Genomic DNA, 12,380 nt, shown 5'->3' on the forward strand with positions numbered 1-12,380 from the left:
CAATATTTGATTCCTGGCACTGGCACCATATAAACTGGAGTTGAATAATCTACAAGCGTATTTCTTTCTCTTAGTCTCTCATTACATAAATAAAGTTCCCTGATTTACATGTTGATTTTTTTTCTGTCAAATGTGTCATTGTAACTTGGTGCTTTCATGACTCCACACTTCCCAGTGGCCAAATGTATTTGATAGAGTTTGAAAGACATTGATAAAGGAGGAGGAGGAGGAGGAGAAGGAGGAGGAGAGAGAGAGAGAGAGAGAGAGAGAGAGAGGAGAGCCACCTACAATGCTGTTTCACAAGTTGTGAGGTACCCTCTATAGGTGGGGACTTTTGGCTTGAATCTCTATCCTCATTAAAAGTAATCTATCATCCCCCTTTACATATTAATCTTACTCCAAAACTCTCAAGTTCACACATTAAATTAAAAATCAACCCCCTTAAAGTTTTTATTTATTTATTTATTATCTATCTATCTATCTATCTAGCCTTCAGGGTTATCACTGGGTCTAGGTGCCTGCACTATGAATCCACTGCTCTTGGGGCCATTTTTTTTTTAATTTTTGGTAGGAGAGAGAGAAATTAAGAGGGGGGGGGAGACAGACAGACAGAGAGAGAGAGAGAGACCTGCAGACCTACTTTACCACGTATGAAGAGATGTCCCCTACATGTGGGGATGGATCCTTGCACAGTTCCTTGGGCTTCATACTATGTGCACTTAAGCTATTGCACTACTCCCCAACCCCCTAAGCCCCTTATATTTTACTACAAATAGTTAAGAATATCTTTGGCTTTAATTTTTAATTCATTCATACAAAACAGCTAGTACTATATTTGGATATCCATGTTTTATTAAAAAGATTAAGAAGGTGTGTCTATCTTTTCCCTAGTTTGGTCTATTTATTTTTAGTTATTTAGGCTTCATCTTTTTATATCCTTTGTGAGCGCTGAAACTTCATTGTACTACATTAGGTGCAAAGAGTATGTCCACAGTTGTTAGGTTTATACATTTACAATATTTGTCATACAACTATTCATTTTTAAACTTTTTGGATGATGACTGTACCTACAATGGTGGCACTGCCTTATGACATGGTAGAGGTTAAGGAAGTGCTCAAATACTGTAAAAAATGCCTCCTGCTATTATCTGTCAGTAGGGCAGATCTTCTCTTTCTGTGTAGTGGTTGAAGATACTTTAAATGGACCTTAAGAAGTCTCACAATACTGGTATTTTCTAGACCACTACTCAGTTCAGGTTTAAAATGGTGCTGGAAATTTGAACTCGGAACTTCTAACAACAAAAAAAAAGTCTTTTATGTAACCATTATGTTAACTTCCCAGTGCCACCCAGAACAATTTTTTGATATGAAAATTATCAAACACTAAGTGTTAGTTCAAAACTTAACCTGTATTCTACAAACAGGGTCTTAACTCTCCTTTATCAAAGAGAGTAGTTCAGTGTCTTTTCTATCCTCTTTTTACTTCAGCCCATGAGAACAGCTGTGTTAACTGGAACTTATTCCTTTTTGGAGATGCCTTTATTATAAAATCACTAATGTGCATTGTTTTCCCCATGAAGTCATCATAATAGAGGGAGAAATGAGATCTAAGTGTGAAAGTCAGTATAAGAAACTTCAGCTGATTGAAAAACAAGCTACAACTACATGTTGTATGTAAGTACTGTTTCTCATGAGACCACTTGGTCTTTACTAGTTCTGTGATAAATCTGTCTATAAATGGAGAGTGTCTTAGAATGTTGTTTCCTATTTGGATATTTAGAATTTAATAGGAGAAACTACTGAGAGGTGAGATGAGATGGGAGTTGGGGTGCATGGTAGTTCTCCTGATCCTTAGGGTTGATAGTGGCTCTTATCCCTGGGTCAAAATAAGTGAACTGAGTATACTGCTATGCTGACTTAACAGAAAATTTTATTACTGGTAAAGGTAGTTGAGAGCAGCCAGGTAAAAAATTTCAGAGGAAGTATTCAGCATACCTTGCCTCCTTCTCAGGCTTTCAGGGCTAAAATAGAAATTATCTCTTCTGGTTACTTTTGGTCGAATCCTCAGGTCTGATTTATGGTTGGCCATAAATCATTATCTCTTGGTGGTTCCAGAAGGAAAGATGTCTAGTGTATGTAGTCTTTCTTTATCTCTAGCTCCTTTCTAGTTCTTAGTGGTTGTCTTTACAGTATTTGTTAGTCCTGCACCCATTTTAAAAACATCCTATTTTCTTCAACACCTTCCACGGGGAGATAGAAGGTTGTACCTATGTGCCAACAACAACTGTTCTGTAAACCATTATTTCCACCCTAGTGCATCCCGTGAGTACCCATTCATTGGGGAAACTGACGATCCTTCCTAGCCAACTGAATCCACATGGATCCCAGTCACTTCCAAAGCCAGCAACAAGCAGCTCCTGACAGCTTTCAAGCTGTTGGTCCTGCTCTTCGAGTCCTCCAACTTAATGTTGAGGGGCTATCCTTTGCCAAACGCATTCTTATTGGTCAATTGGCGATACAGCATCAGGCAGATGTTATTTGCCTATAAGAAACACATATAGCAGTCTATGAAGCTGCTCGATTCACCATCAGTGGATTCGATTTAATATGCTATAATCTCCATCCTAAACACGGCCGAGCCATCTACGCTAAATCGTATCTTGTGGATGTTTACCATACGGCCTCTTCGACCTTCTACGACTCCATTACTATTGAAACTATTCAGCTCGTCAACGTATATAAGCCTCCCAGTGCCTCATGGGATAATGAGGTCCTGCCTAGCCCAAATCACCCAGCCGTTTACGTTGGAGACTTTAATAATCATCACCAAGACTGGTGATATTCCTCCACTCGTGCTGACAGCTCTATCTTAGCCAACTGGGCTTCAGCGAATGACCTCTCCCTATTATACGATCCCAAACAGCCAGGCTCTTTTCACAGTGCTAGATGGAATAAAGACTCGTAACCCGACCTGTGCTGGATTAGCACAGTCAACAGCCAAGCCTTTCCCGCTACGAGACAGGTTCTCAAGATCTTCAGTCATCATCGCCCAGCTATCATCCACATTGGTCTCCAGCTCCCACTGATTCTGTGCTCAGAGAAACTAAGATGGAACTTTCAGAAAGCAAACTGGCATCTGTTCAGTGATCTTACCAACAAATCTATTCCTGCAATTCCAATTAACTCTATCCCCTCTGAAGATTCCTACAGGCGCTTCCGCCAAGCCATCTTCAAAGCAGCTTCCCAAGCCATTCCTCGTGGGAGACGTGCTAACTATACTCCTTGTCTTGATGCTGAATGCGAGCAACTACTAAAGCAGTGTGATGAGTCGGGCGACCCAGATGTGGCTGACCATCTCATTGCCTCCCTGGATGCAGCACACCAAGCCCGCTGGCAACAACTCACAGAAAGTCTGAACTTCACCCACTCAAGTAGGAAGGCCTGGAAGCTTCTTCATAGTCTGGGTGCCAGTAGCCAACCCTCTCCCGTCTCCCATCCTCCCGTATCTCCAAACTCAGTGGCCAGTCACCTAACTCAAGTTGGACGTGCTAAGATTGACCCAGTCTGGAAAAGAGAAATTTCCCGGCTGCTGGCTATGATAACATCACCCCAGAACTCATTCTTTTTTTTTTTAATTTTTTTTATTTAAGAAAGGATTAATGAACAAAAACATAAGGTAGGAGGGGTACAACTCCACACAATTCCCACCACCAGAACTCCATATCCCATCCCCTCCCCTGACAGCTTTCCCATTCTCTATCCCTCTGGGAGCATGGACCCAGAGTCATTGAGGGTTGCAGAAGGTAGAAGGTCTGGCTTCTGTAATTGCTTCCCCGCTGAACGTGGGCGTTGACTGGTCGGTCCATACTCCCAGTCTGCCTCTCTCTTTCCCTAGTAAGGTGTGTCTCTGGGGAAGCTGAGCTCCAGAACACATTGGTGGGGTCTTCAATCCAGGGAAGCCTGGCCAGCATCCTGGTGGCATCTGGAACCTGGTGATTGAAAAGAGAGTTAACATACGAAGCCAAACAATTTGTTGAGCAATCATGGATCCCAAGCTTGGAATAGTGGAGAGGAAGTGTTAGGGAGGTACTCACTGCAAACTCTAGTGAACTTCTGCTTTCAGGTATATAATTTGCAGTAGTTTATAGATACGTGTGAACATAAGCTCTCTCTCACAGAAACTGGTGTATATCTAGGTTATGGGACTTTTTTAGAAAGTGAACTACCTGAGATGAAATTAGAGTGTACTGTAAAAGGAAAGGTCTCACCCGAGTAATGAAGCTGAAGGGTTGTCATTCCACACGTGAAGTCTCTGGACACAGTCTGAGGTAAAGCATGTTGAGGTGGCAATCTTTGCATTGGTTAGGTTGTGATCTGCGGATGCAATATTATTTGGTTTGGATTGGGAGAGGCATATGGGAAAGTGGGCCCTATCCAACGGTTCTAGGACTGGGGGAAGTAGGGGCTCTATAGTGGAGATGTGAGGTTCCTGCTGTCTTAGGGTTCAAAAAGACAATCGATAGTTAATGTTATCATCACATTATTTGGTAATTGGATTAACTTTGAAAAGTCCTTTTGTTATGGTTTGCTGTACAGTACCCAGTATCTTGTATATAGCTGTGCTATTGGTTGCTTCTAATCTACTTGGTCTAGGCTTTTGAGAGAGTCCGCATATCAAATACACAGCCTATATATTAAAAAGATTCAGTTTGTGTTTTCAGAAACTTTGAGACATACAACTGATTTTCCCCCTCTCATATTAATTAACTACTTATTTATATGTCTACATTTTGCTAGGAGTGTACATAAACACCATTCCCATCACCAAAAGACTGTGACCCATCCCTCCCACCCACTCCCACCCCCCACTGGCCCAGGAAGCTGCATGTCTACCCCTAACCACTGGGTTTTTACTTTGGTGCCCTACTTACAATTTGATCAGGTCCTGCTTTTAGTTTCCCTTTCAGATCTTCTTAGTCAACTTCTGTTGATGAGTGGGATCATCCCATACTCATCTTTATCTTTCTGACTTAGTTCACTTAACATAATTCCTTCTAGCTCTGTCCAAGATGGGTCAGAAAAATATGGAACGCTTCACGAATTTGCGTGTCATCCTTGCACAGGGGTCATGCTAAGCTTCTCTGTATCGTTCCAATTTTAGTATATGTGCTGCCGAAGCGAGCACCAGAACTCATTCTTAACTTGGGCCCCGTGGCAAATAAGTGGCCCACTACATTCCTGTCCCATATCTTGGAATCCAAATCTATGCCCAAAATTTGGCGTCGTGCCAGGATAATAGCAGTTTTGAAACCAAAGGAAGACCCAACACTGGTCGCCAGCTATAGACCAATTTCTTTCCTCTCCGTGTGTTACAAACTCTTTGAGAGGCTGCTTCTGTCACATATTTCTCCTCTTACAGAGAAATTCCTATCACCTGCCCAAGCTGGTTTCCGCACAGGAAGATCTACCTGCGAACAAGTCTTGGCCCTCTCAACTTACATTGAAAATGGATTCTGAAGAATTTAAAGATGGGTGCTGTCTTTGTTGATCTCACAGCAGCCTATGACATGGTCTGGCACCGTGGTCTCCTAGTCAAGATCTCAAGATGCCTGCCTCCATGGTTGGCCAACACTATATCATTTCTTCTCCAAACAGAAGATTCCGGGTGCATCTGGGTGACAAGTCTAGCAGATGGAGACTTGTCTCAAGTGGCCTCCCCCAGGACTCTGTTCTGGCTCCTACGCTATTTAATATTTACATCAATGACCTTCCAGAAACTTCTTGAAGGAAGTTCATCTAAGCCGATGACATCTTCTGTGCAACTCAGGCATCCAAGTTTGACATCCTAAAGGAAACACGAAAGACATGTCTCTGCTATCTGATTACTGTAAAAAATGGTGACTAATCCTTAGCACTGCAAAAAACGGTATAATCTGTTTTCCATCTACACCATGCCTCGGCCTTGCGTGAGCTTAATGTGCAGCTTGACGATACAAGAATCCAGCATGAAGCCCAGCCAGTCAATCTTGGCGTTACTCTCGATCGCACCCTGTCATTTCATGAACATCTCATAAAAACTGCAGCAAAGGTGGGCGCGAGGAATAACATCATTGCAAGACTGGCCAGCTCCTCATGGGGCGCGAGCGCTTCCACACTACGATCATCATCTCTGGCATTATGCTATTCCACTGCAGAATACTGTGCCCCAGTATGGTTCCGTAGCCCCCATGTCCACTTGGTCGATTCCAAATTATATTCCTCCATGAGGATAATTTCTGGAACCATCCGTTCCACCCCGGTTCCATGGCTGCCAGTTCTTAGCAACATCGCCCCGCCAGATATTCGTCAGGATGCGGCATCATCTAAGTTCATTTCCCACGTCTACGTTCGACCGGACCTGCCAATATATGCAGATATCTTCACTCACCCTGCCCAACGCTTGACGTCTCATCACCCAATCTGGTCCCCTACGCCTACACTTAACTTCTCTGTTCCAGACTCTTGGAAACAGAGTTGGCTGTCAGCTGAGGTAAAGAACAAACACCTCATCACAGACCCCTGCAAGCGTCAACCCGGCTTTGACCTAGCACGTTATGATTGGGCCCTCCTCAATCGCTATCGAACAGGCCATGGCCGGTGCGCCGCTATGTTCCATCGCTGGGGAGCCAGAGACGACCCGAACTGCCCCTGCGGTTACAGACAGACTATGACCCACATAGTCAACAACTGCCACCTCTCCAGATTCAAAGGAGGTCTTGAAACTTTACATCAGGCTCAACCTGACGCTGTTGACTGGCTACGGAAGAAGGGCAAATGCTAGAAGAAGAAGTATCTTAATACTAGTAAACTGGTTTTACTGGAAACAGTTACAAAGCAGAATGTTTTGAGTCAAAGAAATGTGTCATTTTCAAGAGTATTGTGTAGCATCTTGTTTACCTTTCGCCTTCTCTTCAGTAATACTGATTGGATTTTGCTTGGATTCATTAGATTAATGTCAAGAGAGAAAATAGATTTGTCAAATCTTTGGGTAATGATTGATGTCAGTTGAAATGCAATTGAATTTCATTCTTTTGGGATCAAGAGATAGTCTAAAAATAACAAAGTATTTCTAGCTACTAACTTGATATAACTTCTTCATTTGACTAAAGAACATAAATACCAACTCATTTTCTTTCTCCTAGCTCTCTTTCATAACAAATATTCAGAATCCATTCTGCAAATATTTAGACTAGTGGTCTTTTTAAAAGATAATTCTCTTTGGTATCTTGATTTTGTGTCCAGTTGGGAATTCTGATTCTACTTAAGATCCAAACTGAAATTTACCTATACCAAATGCATTAGCATTGCCACAATGAGGTAATGATATGAACTCTGCCATATTTCTCAGAGAATGAATCAGAAATTCTTTTGTTTTTTTAACCAGAGCACTGTTCAGCTCTGGTTTATGGTGGTGTGGGGGATTGAATCTGGGACTTTGGAGCTTCAGGCATGAGAGTCTTTATAACCATTATGCTATCTACCCTTCGCCTGAATCAGAAATTTTAAGATATTGGTGGAGAAAAAGTGTTAAGGCTATCTGTTTCTATCTGTAGTGTGTTTACTATTATTTAAACAAAAGGTATGTCCAGGTCCTTAGACTATTATTTGTGAATTGAAATGAACTTAATTGGGAAAAGGATTTTTATATTAAGGTCTATAAGCTTAAATCCATTTAGATTTAGGGAATGCCTTAAAACCAATTAAATATTCTTTCAAGAAATGGAATGGATTTAGATATGTAGGAAGAGGGGATAAGTTCATGTGAAGATAAAAGGTTTGTAGGGTCTTAGTCAGGGAATCCTTAGTTTCCCACATAGATAATATGGGCCTAGGCCTCCAGTAGATCCCTCTCTCTACCATTACTGCTCACTTCCATCAGGAATATCATTATAAGTCCCTTTGTGGGGTTCTTTAGGACAGTACTCACTTAACTAGCAATGGTGGGGACTGCCTCACTCTCCAAAGGGAGACTTCTTAGCCTCCTTACACCCTCATATCCTAATTTCCTCTGCTTTATCCCTACTTCATTGTTTCTGTTTATTAATTATTTTGTCTTGCTTTCCATCTTACTGCCTTTCAGCTATCAAGTTGCAGATGTTACTATGATTCCTTCTTGACTTCCCAGAGCAGATTATCTCACCTATGTGTCCTGGAACTTCTACTTTCTGGAGCCCAACCCAACTAAGGAAAGATAGAAACAGGCTGGGGATATTGTCCATGTTTAGCAGAGAAGCAATTTCAGAACACAGAACTTCTACCTTCTGCATCCTCAAACTAATTTTGTTCCATACACCCAGAGGGGTAAATGGTAAAGGAAGTAAACCAGAGAACTCTGTACCTCCATTCTACCTGGACCTGAAGTGTTTGTCACCAGAAACCTTGTGTTTATACCAGTGATGAAAGAAAAGTGAATCTGGAAAATACCAGCAGAAACCAAGCACTGTTTCTCTTATCTGAGAGAGAGAGAAAGGAAAAAAAGGAAAGACACCCGGAAGTAGTAATATGTATAAAGGTAACTTAGAAAGGAACTGAAGGACGGCTGGGTAGTAGTACAGTGGGTTAAATGCACATGGCACAAAGCACAAGGACCAGGTTAGGATCCGGGTTCGAGCACTCAGATTCCCACCTGCAAGAAGGTCACTTCATAAGCTGTGAAGCAGGTCTGCAAGTGTCTATCTTTTTCTCCCCCTCTCTGTCTTCCTCATCTCTCTTGATTTCTCTCTTTCTCCCATCAAAGATCCAGCGACAGCAACAACAACAATGGCAACAAAAATGGAAAAAATGGCCTCTGGGAGCAGTGGATTCATAGTGCATCATCAAGCCTCAGCAATAACCTTGGCGGCAAAAAAAAAAAAAGAGAGAGAGAGAGAAGAAAAGAAGGAAGTGAAGGCAGTACCATTAAAAATTGAAAACAATACATATACATAGATATAGATAGATAGATAGATAGATAGATAGATAGATAGATAGATAGATAGATATAGAATTAGCCCGTATTAGTGACCTTGGGAGAACTTTCCAATGGAGAGGATGAAGACACAAAACTCTGGTTGTGGGAATCATGTAGAATTATACTCCTATTATCTTATAAATTTCTACATCAATATTAAACTACTAAAAAATACATTTAAAAAGAAAAAAAAAGATGGAGGGTTTGTGCAGTCCAAAGACTAGAAACACTTCAAACTATCAGAAGCTGAAAGAGGCAAAGGAAGACTCATCTTTCTAGAATCTCTGTAAGAAAAAGTACAGCCTTATCACTACCTTGATGTAGAAATTATGATCTCTAAAACTGTGATAGATTCCATTTATTCATTTAAATGACTGATTTTGTGCCAACTTACTAGAACAGTCCTAGAAAACAGAGGTTTTGATACTTGAAGATAAGGTGGTACCATTTTAAGTATCAGAACATGTGAAAATTGCTTTTGGTTTGGAAGATTGGAAGAAACCAGAAGAAATCTGATGTGTAAGCTAGGAAAACCATCATTGCATTGAAGAGATGGTTAGTATAAATACACCCATGAAATTTCATTTTGGTAAGGACTTAGAAGGAAATGAAATTTATGTTAGAAAAAGTGATGGCGTTAAATGTGGTGTGACGAGCAGAATGCTGATAGAAATATGAATCTTAATGGTGCTTCTGGCTATGTCTTACAGGAAAACAAAGAATACGCTATTGGAAACTGAAGGAAAACTTATTATCACTATAAAATGGTAGAAAATTTTATGGAGTGCTTTTTTCTGTTGAGTGGAAAACAAAATTTATAATTAAGAAAATTTAATTTTTAGCAGAAGAGAATTCCAAGAGAAAATTAATTTTGGCCTGACTTCTCTGTGTGCTTATTGAAAAACACAAAAGGAGAACAAAGCAATCAAGCAAAAATAAGTAGCATTTGATAATTTGAAAGGTTTTCTTTATATATAGACTGCAAAGAATGTCTAAAACAGGATGTTTGGGAAAACTCACTAAGGGTATGGATGGAAAATCTTCCAGTGAAAATATTAGGTAGTGGGCATGTGGGTCCTATCACATGGAAGAATAGAAATATTAAAACCTTCACATAAAGGAAATCTTTGTTGTTGCCACTCAAATGTACAAGAAGAATGGAATATTGCTCAAATCAATCTTTCTCTTTCTTTCTTTGAGATAATATTTTTATATAAGTATGGGCTACAGAGGTAAACCTTGGTAAAAACAGGATCCGACCTTAAATTCTTATTTTCCCTAAAGCCAAAAGACAAGCAGAAATAATAGTGACTGTGAGTTCTCAGGTCTTCTGGATGAATGTCAGAGCCCCATTTTGGTAGCCCTGTCCTTTGAAAAGTATATGTACAGTGTTATTACACAGGAAAGAACTATCAGTACTTTCTCATCTAATGATATAGATATTTTTTATATATGCACACAAGGTTTTCTTTTAGAGCATTGTATTGGTAGAAACATGCTCAGCTTGTGCTAAGTGTGGAATAAAGACGGATCTAAGGGAGGATTTGTGAAAACTGAGACAGAGATTGGTGTCACACTACCATAAATCCAGAACACTGAAGTTACCTTAAGCCAAAAGTAAGGAAAGTTTCATCTAGAAACTCCAGTGGGAGTGACACTGTGCCAATACTTTTATTTCATCTATTACATTTCCAGTACTATGGGATACTACATTTATTTTATTTTGATAAGATATAGAGAATTTAAAGAGGGCCATGGAATAACTGGGACCAAATCACCTCTCTTCCCAAGACAAAAATAAATACAAGAGACCCAACTGAAGTGATAATCTACAGCTGAAAGTTCTGTAGCCTCAAGTGGGTGTTAGAGCGAAAAGGGGTGGGGGCGCAGGTTGAAGAATAGCAAAGTCAAATCAGAGTTCTGGGTGGCACCGGCGCTGAGCTGTGCCATTCTGACTATTTGACTTTAAGCTCAGCAAGCAAGTAACATTGTTCCTAGTGCCAGAAGAAAAGAGACAGGAAAGCGACCACGTAGACATGCAGCTTCCTGGGCCAGTGGGGGGTGGGAGTGGGTGGGAGGGATGGGTCACAGTCTTTTGGTGGTGGGAATGGTGTTTATGTACACTCCTAGCAAAGTATAGACATATAAATCACTAGTTAATTAATATGAGAGGGGGAAAATCAGTTGTATGTCTCAAAGTTTTTCAAAACACAAACTGAATCTTTTTAATATATAGGCTGTGTATTTGATATGCGGACTCTCTCAAAAGCCTAGACCAAGTAGATCAGAAGCATCCAATAGCACAGCTATATACAAGATACTGGGTACTGTACAGCAAACCATAACAAAAGGACTTTTCAAAGTTAACCCAATTACCAAATAATGTGATGATAACATTAACTATCGATTGTCTTTTTGAACCCTAAGACAGCAGGAGCCTCACATCTCCACTATAGAGCCCCTACTTCCCTAAGTTCTGGAACCCTTGGATAGGGCCCACTTTCCCATATGCCTCTCCCAATCCATATCAAATAATATTGCATCTACCAATCACAACCTAACCAACACAACGATTGCCACCTCAATATGCTTCACTTCAGACTGTGTCCAGAGACTTCAGGTGTGGAATGACAACCCTTCAGCTTCATTACTCGGGTGAGACCTTTCCTTTCATAGTATTCTCTAATTCCATCCCAGGTAGATCACTTTCTAACAAAGTCCCAAAACCTAGATATACACCAGTTTCTGTGAGAGAGAGCATATGTTCACACGTATCCATAAACTACTGCAAAATATATACCTGAAAGCAGAAGTACACTAGAGTTTGCAGTGAGTACCCCCTAACACTTCCTCTCCACTATTCCAAGCTTTGGGTCCATGATTGCTCAACAATTTGTTTGGCTTCGTATGTTAACTCTCTTTTCAGTCAGCAGGTTCCAGATGCCATCAGGATGCTGGCCAGGCTTCCCTGGATTGAAGACCCCACCAATGTGTCCTGGAGCTCAGCTTCCCCAGAGACACACCCTAATAGGGAAAGAGAGAGGCTGACTGGGAGTATGGACTGACCAGTCAATGCCTATGTTCAGCAGGGAAGCAATTATAGAAGCCAGACCTTCCACCTTTTGCAGCCCACAATGACCCTGGGTCCATGCTCCCAGAGGGCTAGAGAATGGGAAAGCTACCAGGGGAGGGAGTGGGATATGGAGATTGGGTGGTGGGAATTGTGTGGAGTTGTACCCCTCTTACCCTATGGTTTTGTTAATTAATCCTTTCTTAAATAAAAATAAATAAATAAATAAATAAATAAGAAAAGAGACAGGGGCTTAAAACCTTTTAGTCTTTTGCTCAGGGGGCTTTAGCCTTCTAAATTTAAGGCAACGACACAACATAA

At 40.9% G+C, this 12,380-nt stretch overlaps 1 non-coding gene across 1 annotated transcript; it reads right to left on the reverse strand.

Annotated features, from left to right (window-relative positions):
* Positions 1–5,078: 5,078 nt before the first annotated feature.
* On the reverse strand, positions 5,079–5,185 carry LOC132540006 (U6 spliceosomal RNA). The gene has a single exon (XR_009551291.1). It is a non-coding gene; the product is annotated as a U6 spliceosomal RNA (small nuclear RNA).
* Positions 5,186–12,380: the final 7,195 nt, after the last annotated feature.

Source organism: Erinaceus europaeus, chromosome 8 (assembly GCF_950295315.1).
Source record: "Erinaceus europaeus chromosome 8, mEriEur2.1, whole genome shotgun sequence".
NCBI lineage: Eukaryota > Metazoa > Chordata > Mammalia > Eulipotyphla > Erinaceidae > Erinaceus > Erinaceus europaeus.